The following is a 9159-nucleotide window of genomic DNA, read 5'->3' on the forward strand; positions in this document are numbered from 1 at the left end:
AAATATAAAAAGCAAACACTGATAGAACTGAAGTGAGGAATAGAGAGTACTACAACAATAGTTGGAGACTTTGATACACAACTTTCAATACTGAACAGAACATCTAGAAAGATCAATAAGGAAACAGAGGACTTGAATGACACTATAAACCAACTAGACTTAACAGACAGATAGAACATTCCACCTCAAAACAGCACAATATACAATATACTCCAGTGCACTTGGATGATTCTCCAGGATAAACCATGTTAGGTCACAAAGCAATCCTTGGTAAATTTAGAAAGACTGAAATCATGCAAAGTAATTTATCTGATCATAATAGAGTGAAAGTAGAAATCGATAACAGGAACAAAAAAAAGGAAAACAGACAAAATGTATGGAAATTAAACAACACACTGTTAAACTACCAATAGGTCAAGGAACAAATTAAAAGAGAAATCATGAATTTCCTAAAGTCAAATGCAAATGAAAACACAACATACCCAAACCTGTGGGACACAGTGAAGGCAGCACTCAGGGGGAACTTATAGGACTAAATGCCCACATGACAAGGAAAGAAGAAAGATATCAAATCAATAGCCTCAAATCAATCCTTCAAAACTCCAGGAACTAGAAAGAGAAGAGCAAACGTACCCTACACCTACCAGAAGAAAGGAAATAACAAAGATCAGAGCAGAAATAAATAACATTGAAAACAGAAAAAAATAGAATCAAAACCAGAAGTTGGTTCTTTGAAAAGATCAGTAAAATTTAGAAACCTTTAGCTGGACTGACAAAGACTAGAAAAGATGCAAAGAACCAAAATGAAAAATGAAGGAGGGAACAATACAACTGACCTGGTAGAAATAAAGAAAAACATCACAGAATAGTACAAACAACTGTCTGGTAACAAGCTGGATAACCTAGATGAAATGGACAAATTCTTAGAAGTATAAAACCTACCCAAACTGACTCAAGAGGAAATAGAAAGTCTCAACAGACCCATTAGAGACTGAATCAGTGACCAAAAATCTCCCAACAAAAAAGTCCTGGACCAGATGGCTTCACTGGGGAATTCCACCAAACATTTAGAAAAGAATTGATGTCAATACTGTTTAAAGTCTTCTAAAAGATAGAGAAGGAAGGAACACTCCCTAATTTAATCAATAAAGCAAACATAACCCTGATACCCAAACCAGACAAGGATACCACAAGAAAAGAAAATTACAGGTCAATATCTCTTGCAACATAGACAGAAAAATCTTCAACAATACACTAGCAAACAAAATCCAACCACATATTAAAACAGTCATACACCATGACCAGGTGGGATTCATTCCAGGAATGCAGGGATGGTACAACATTGGAAATTCAATGAACATAATACACCACATAAACAGAACACCGGAAAACAACCACATGATTATCTCTATGGGTGCAGAAAAAAATTTCATAAAATCTAACACCCCTTCTTGATGAAAACAAAAAATTGGAATAGAAGGGAAATTCCTCAATATGATTCAAGGCATACATGAAAAGCCAACAGCCAACATTACACTTAGTGGAGAAAGACTGAGAGCTTGCCACTTGAAATCAGGAACAAGACAAGTGTGCCTGCTCCTACCACTTCTATTCAATATTGTATTAGAAGTCCTAGCCAGAGAAATAAGACAAAAGAAATAAAAGGTATACTGATTGGAAAAGAAAATGTAAAATTATCCCTGTTCACAAATGATTTGATCCTATGTACAGAAAATCCCAAAAAGTCCACAACAAAACTTCTAGAGCTAATAGAGGAATTGAGCAAAGCTGCAGGGTACAAGGTCAACAAACAAAAATCCCTTGGGCTTCTGTACACCAGGAATGAGAAACCTGAAAGGAAAATTAGGGAAACAATTCTATTTAAAACAGCAACTAAGAAGATAAAATACCTAGGAATAAATCTAACCAGGGATATGAAGGACTTATTATATGATGAAAACTATAAAACACTGCTGAAAGAGATTAAAAAAAAATAAATTGAAAGATGTTCCACATTCATGGGCTGGAAGACTTAATGTTGTTAAGATGTCAATACTACCCAAAGCAATCTATAGATTCAATGCAATCCCAATCAAAATTCCAACAGCCTTCTTTACAGAAACAGAAAAACCAATCCTCGACTTTATATGGAATGGCAAGAAGTTTTGAATAGCCAAATCAGTATTGAAAGAGAAGAACAAAGAAGGAAGACTCACACTTCCTGACTTTAAAATGTACAACTACGGTAATCCAAACAGCCTGGTGCTGGTATAACAACAGATACATAGACCAATGGAACAGAACTGAGAGTACAGAAATAAACCCACACATCTATGGTCAACTGACTTTTGACAAGGGTGCTAGGTCCATTCCATGTGGAAAGAAGAGTCTCTTCAACAAATGGTGCTGGAAAAATTGGATTTCCACATGCAGAAAAATGAAACAGGATCTATATCTCACACCATACACAAAAACAAATTCAAAATGGATTAAGGACCTATGTGCAAACTAAATGTGAAACCATAAAATTCTTAGAAGAAAAATAAGGGCAACACTGTAAAGCCTACCTTTTAACAATCTATCATCTAATACAATATCAGAAGCAAAAACAGCAAAAGGCATAATAGACAAATGGGACCTCATAAAAATTAAAAACTTTTGTTCTTGAAAAGACTTTACCAAAAAAGTAAAAAGACAAACTACTAGATAGGAGAATACCTTCAGTAACCATGTATCTGACAAGAGTCTAGTAACCAAAATATATATAAAACTTCAACAACTTAACAACAAGACAAATAACCAATCATAAAATGTGCCAAGGACTTGAACACACATTTCATCAAAGAAGACATTCAAATGGCAACAAAACACATGAAAAGATGCTCTGTGTCGTCAGTCATCAGAGAGATGCAAAAACAAAACCACGGTGAGACACCATTTCACTCCCATTAAGATGGCTAAGGTTAAAAAAAAAAACAACCAAACAAAAAAAACCCAGAAAATAACATATGTTGGCAAGGATGTGGGTAAACCAGAACGCTTACCCACTGCTGTTAGGAATGCAAAATGGTACAGCCATTGTGTAAAACAGTATGATGGTTTCTCAAAAAACTAAAAATAGAACTACCATGTTGTTGTTAGGTGCCATTGAGTTGGCTCTGACTTATGGTGACTCTATGTTCAATAGAACAAAACACTGCCTGATTCCACTTATAGGTATATACCCAAAAGACTTGAAAGCAAAGACTCAAACAGAATCTTGTACACCAGTGTTCACTGCAGCACTATTCACAATAGCCAAAAGGTGGAAACAACCTAAATGCCCATCAACAGATGAATGGACAAAATGTGATACACACATACAATGGAACACTACTCAGCCAGTAGGGAAATGAAATCTTGATACATGCTACAATATGGATGGAATTGAAAGACATTTTGCTGAGTGAAATAAGTCAATCACAAAAGGATAAATATTGTATGACCTCACTTATATAAACAGACAAAAAAAGGGAAATGAATACAGAACAAAGTTAATCAGTGGTTACCAGGGGCAGGAGGGAGGGGAAGGTAGGGTTTAAGGTGACAGAAATATCATATTGATTAAGGGTAGGGTTGCACAGCTGATTACTGTAATTGTTGTCAATAAGTTGTATACCTGTAAAAAGTTCAATGGGCAAAAGTTGTGTGATAGATACATTTAAAATGACAAAAAAAAAAAAAAAGAACAGCTGCCAAGGCTAGAATTTGGTTTCTTGGTTTGGAGATTTAGGGTGTGGTTTCATGCGACATCCCACTTAATTGGCCCAGTAAAATGTTTAGTGCTTCCTAGTTCGCTGTGTACCGCCTTGCCTCTTAAAAGGTTGCAAGCAGCCATCCAAGGAACAATAATTGGTCTCTATTTGCCAACACCAACAGAAGAAGAAAAGTCAGGAACAGGAGCAGAATATGGAATGTGTGGCTAATTGCCTCCATGAACAAGTACCTCCTTTGCCATGAGATCAGAAGAGCTGGATGGTGCCCAGCTATCATTACTGAACATTTTGATCAAAGATTCTATAGGAGAATCTTGATGAAAAGGGGGAAAATGCAGAAAAGAATTTCAAATTCTCATGGATTCCAGATTTCTTGGAGCCATGAAGGTTAGATGAACCCTTGAAACTACCGCCCTAAGATAATCTTTAAACCTTAAACCAAAAATATCCCCTGACAAAAGGACAAATATTATATAAGACCACTATTATAAGATCTTGAGAAATAGTATAAACTGAGAAGAACACATACTTTTGTGGTTACGAGGGGGGGGGGAGGGAGGATGGGAGAGGGTTATTTACTGATTAGCTAGTAGATAAGAACTACTTTAGGTGAAGGGAAGGACAATACTCAATACACGGAAGGTCAGCTCAACTGGACTGGACCAAAAGCAAAGAAGTTTCCGGGATAAACTGAATGCTTCGAAGATCAGCGAAGCAGGGGCGGGGGTTTGGGGACTATGGCTTAAGGGGACTTCTAAGTCAACTGGCAAAATAATTCTATTATGAAAACATTCTGCATCCCACTTTGAAATGTGGCATCTGGGGTCTTAAATGCTAACAAGCGGCCATCTAAGACGCATCCATTGGTCTCAACCCACCTGGATCAAAGGAGAATGAAGAACACCAAGGCCACATGATAACTATGAGCCCAAGAGACAGAAAGGGCCACATGATCCAGAGACTTACATCATCCTGAGACCAGAAGAACTAGTTGGTGCCCGGCCACAACCAATGACTGCCCTGACAGGGAGCACAACAGAGAACCCCTGAGGGAGCAGGAGATCAGTGGGATGCAGACCCCAAATTCTCATAAAAAGACCAGACTTAATGGTCTGACTGAGACTAGAGGAATCCCGGCGGTCATGGTCCCCAAACCCTCTGTTGGCCCAGGACAGGAACCATTCCCAAAGACAACTCATCAGACATGGAAGGGACTGGACAGTGGGTAGGAGAGAGATGCTGATGAAGAGTGAGCTACTTGTATCAGGTGGACACTTGAGACTGTGTTGGCATCTCCTGTCTGGAGGGGGGATGGGAGGGTAGAGAGGGTTGGAAGCTGGCAAAATTGTCACGAAAGGAGAGACTGGAAGGGCTGACTCATTAGGGGGAGAGCAAGTGGGAGTATGGAGTAAGGTGTATATAAACTTATATGTGACAGACTGACTTGATTTGTAAACGTTCACTTGAAGCTCAATAAAAATTAAAAAAAAAAAAATCCCCTGAAATCTTCTCAAAACAATAGTTTTTTTTTTTTTAGTAAAAAATGTTTGCCTTGAGCATTATACTCTTTTACGAATTATATATATTGGATCAAAGTGACACGAGCAACTTTAAAGATTAGCTAGGAACCTTAGGGGGCAGTGAGTATACGTTAATAGAGGAGAAACAACTCAGAAAAGGAAGGTGAGAATGGTTTCACAACTCAAAGAATGTAATCAATGTCACTAAATGGTACATGTAGAAACTGTTGAATTGGTGTGTTTTGCTGTGTATATTCTCAACGACAACAACTAAATAAATAAAATTTAAAAAAACTTGTGAGATGCAGATAAAGCAATGTTTAGACATAAATTTATAAATACAAACAACAGTTCATAATTAAAACTGGGGACGGAATGGATCCTCCTCAATCTAAGAAAATCTTACAGCTAGCATTGTACTTCCAAAACAAAAAAAGCCGTTGCCATTGAGTCCATTCCAACTTATAGCAACCCTATAGGATAGAGTAGAAGAGCCCTATAGGGTTTCCAAGGAGCACCTGGTGGATTTGAACTGCCAATCCTTTGGTTAACAGCCATAGCTCTTAACTACTACGCCACCAGGGTTTCTAGCATCATACTTAGTAGTGAAGTATTGAATGATATTCCCCTAAAATCAGGAAAAAGGCAAGGTTGTTCACTATTACCACTTCTATTCACCATTGTATTGGAAGTCCCAGCCAGTGTGACTAAGCAAGACAAAGAAAAGATGTGCAGATTGGAAAGGGTGAAGTAAAACTGTCTTTACTACAGATAACGTGATTGTTTACCTTGAGAATACTAACTAACCTAGGAAAACATTACTAGAACTGAAAAGTGAGTTTAACAATATCACAAGACACAAGGGCAATATACAAAAATCAATTCATGGAATAGAAAACTTGATATTATCGAGGTGGCAATTTTCCAAAATTTGATCTATCGATTCAACATAATCCTAGTAAAAAATCCCAGCAGCATTTTTTTGTAGAAATTAACAAGTAGACTCTAAAATTTATATGGAAATCCAAGGGACCCTGCAAACACAATTTTAAAAAAGAACAATGTTGGAAGACTGATACCATATGATTTTAAGAGTTATTAAAACACTACAGTAATCAAGTACAATGGGTATCGGTATATTGATAGGTGTGATGGTGGAAGCTATGCCACCAGTATTTCAAATACCAGCAGGGTCACCCATGGTGGACAGGTTTCAGCAGAGCTTCCAGACTAAGACAGACTAGGAAGAAATCTGTCTGGCAGTCTACTTCTTAAAAAAGTGGCCAGTGAAAACATCATGAACAGCAGAGGAATATTGTCTGGTACAGTGCTGGAAGATGAGCCTCTCAGGTTGGAAGGCACTCAAAATACAACTGGGGAAGAGCTGCCTCCTCAAAGTAGAGTAGACCTTAATGACATGGATGGAGCCAAACTTTTGGGCACAACTAAAAATGAGAAGAAACAGCTGCAAATATACTTTAGTAATCAAAACATGGAATGTAAGAAGAATGAATCTAGGAAAATTTGGAAGTCATCAAAAATGAAGTAGAATGCATAAAGATCACTATCCTAGGCAGTGACTGTTATTGGCCATTTTGAATCAGACAATCATATGGTCCACTCTGCAAGGAATGACAAATTGGAAAGGAATAGCATCGCATTCATTGTAAAAAAGGAACATTTCAAGATCTATCCTGAAGTACAATGCTGTTATAGGATAATATCCAAACACCTACAAGGAAGGCCAGTTAATACAACTATTATTCAAATTTACCCACTAATCACTAATGCCAAAGATGAGGAAATTGAAGATTTTTACCAACTTCTCAGCCTGAAATTGATCACATATGCAATCAAGATGCATTGATAATTACTGGTCATTGGACTGTGAAAGCTGGAAACAAAGAAGGATCAGTAGTTGGAAAATATGGCCTTGGTGACAGAAACAACACTGGAGATCACATGATAGAATTTTGCAAGACCTACAATTTATTCATTACAAATATCTTTTTTCACCAACATAAATAGCAACTATACATGTGAGCCTCACCAGATGGAAAAAACAGGAATCAAATTGACTACATCTGCGGAAAGAGATGATGGAAAAGCTCAGTATCATCAGTCAGAACAAGCAGGGGCTGACTGTGGAACAGACCATCAATTGCTCATATCCAAGTTCAAGCTGAAGCTAAAGAAAATTAAAACAAGTCCGCGAGAGTCAAACTATGACCCTGCATACAATTCACCTGCTCACCAACACCATTAAAAAATTAAAAGGCAAACTACCTAGTGGTTAAAAACATCCTCAATACATATATTTAAAAAGGACTTGGATCCAGATATATGAACTCCTGTAAATCAGTAAGACGAAGAAAAACAACTTTACCAATGCGTAAAAACTCAGATACTTGACAAAAGAAGATGTATGAATGGCTAATAAGTACATAAAAGAGGCTCTACTTCATTTGTCATTAGGAATATGCCGATTAAAAACATAACGAGATACTATGCCATGCCCTTTAGAATGGCTAAAATTTAAAGGAATGTTCATTCCCTTTCCTTATTCTCTGTCCCCTTCCCTTCCCAAACAATTTAGTCCTAAAGCCATTACGTGGAGCAGAGTAAGTTAGGTGCCCCATGATGGAGATTTGGTGGTGGTCTTGGTGGGTTACAACAGTGTATCAGAGCCAGAGCAGAGTGAGGAGGACATTCCCCAGGGAGAGGGCAGCAGTCCAGCATGGGGTATCAGAACCCAAGCACTGTGAGAAAGTCATCCATTTGGGAGGCTTCTGGCATGGGGAGTAATTGGTCTAGAAGGGTGGGGGAGCAACCACGTTGGGAGATGGTCCAACATGACATATTAGAGCATGAACAGGGTGAGACGGGTGTCCACACAGGGGAAAGCCCAGTGTAAGATGTCAGAGCCTGAGCAGGGAGAGCAAAGAGTCCAAATGGGAGGTAGTCCAAATGTGGGAAGTGAGAGCCTGAGCGAGGCAAAAAAGGTATCCATGTAAGGGTGGCCCAGCATGGAAAGTCAAAGCTTACGTGGGGTAAGGAGGGTATCCACTTGGAAGGGAGGAGGCCCAAAGTAAGGTTTCAGAACCTGACCAGGGTGAGGAGGGTGTTCTGGTAGAGAGGTGTTCTGGAGTGGAATGTCAGAGAGTGAGCATGGTGAAGAGGACAACCACACTGAAGAGGGGATGGCAGTGGGCATGGGAGATTAGACACATTCAGGGTATTGATCAAATAAGTAATTATAATAAGAATAATAGGTACCAGAGAAAGGAGCTACAAATATGGAAAGGGGGGTAAAATAAAGTGAACCCTATGGTGTTAGATTGGAATACAAAGTATTGACTCGTTGCTGTCAAGTCGATTCAATACATACAGATTGGTATAAAAATAAACACAGATGTAAATGTATGTGTTTGGTGTGTGTGTGTGTGTGTGTCCATCCACATATTCCTTAGTTCTTTCTTGAGAGAAGGAGCCCTGGTGGTGTACTGGTTAAAGCACTCACCTGCTAACTAAAGGTTGGTGGTTTGAACGCACCAGCTGCTCCATGGGAGAAAGATGAGGCAGTCTGCTTCCATAAAGATTTACAGTCTTGGAAACCTATGGAGCAGTTCTACTTTGTCCTATAGGGTCACTATGAGTCAAAATCAATTTGATGGCAATGGGTATTTTTTGGTTTTGGTCCTGAGAGAGGCTGCTGGGAGCAGTGATTGTCCCATAATAATGAGCACACCAAGTACTAAATCTTGGTTTCTAAATACCATACTCCACTAAAAGAAACTAGGGATCCTTGAAGAAATGGCTGATTCCAGGCCTGAGCAGGAAATGTACAAGATGATCCTGGATATTCTTACATCTGAAAAGAAGGA

This window comes from Elephas maximus, chromosome 13 (genome assembly GCF_024166365.1).
Source record: "Elephas maximus indicus isolate mEleMax1 chromosome 13, mEleMax1 primary haplotype, whole genome shotgun sequence".
Taxonomy (NCBI): Eukaryota; Metazoa; Chordata; class Mammalia; order Proboscidea; family Elephantidae; genus Elephas; species Elephas maximus.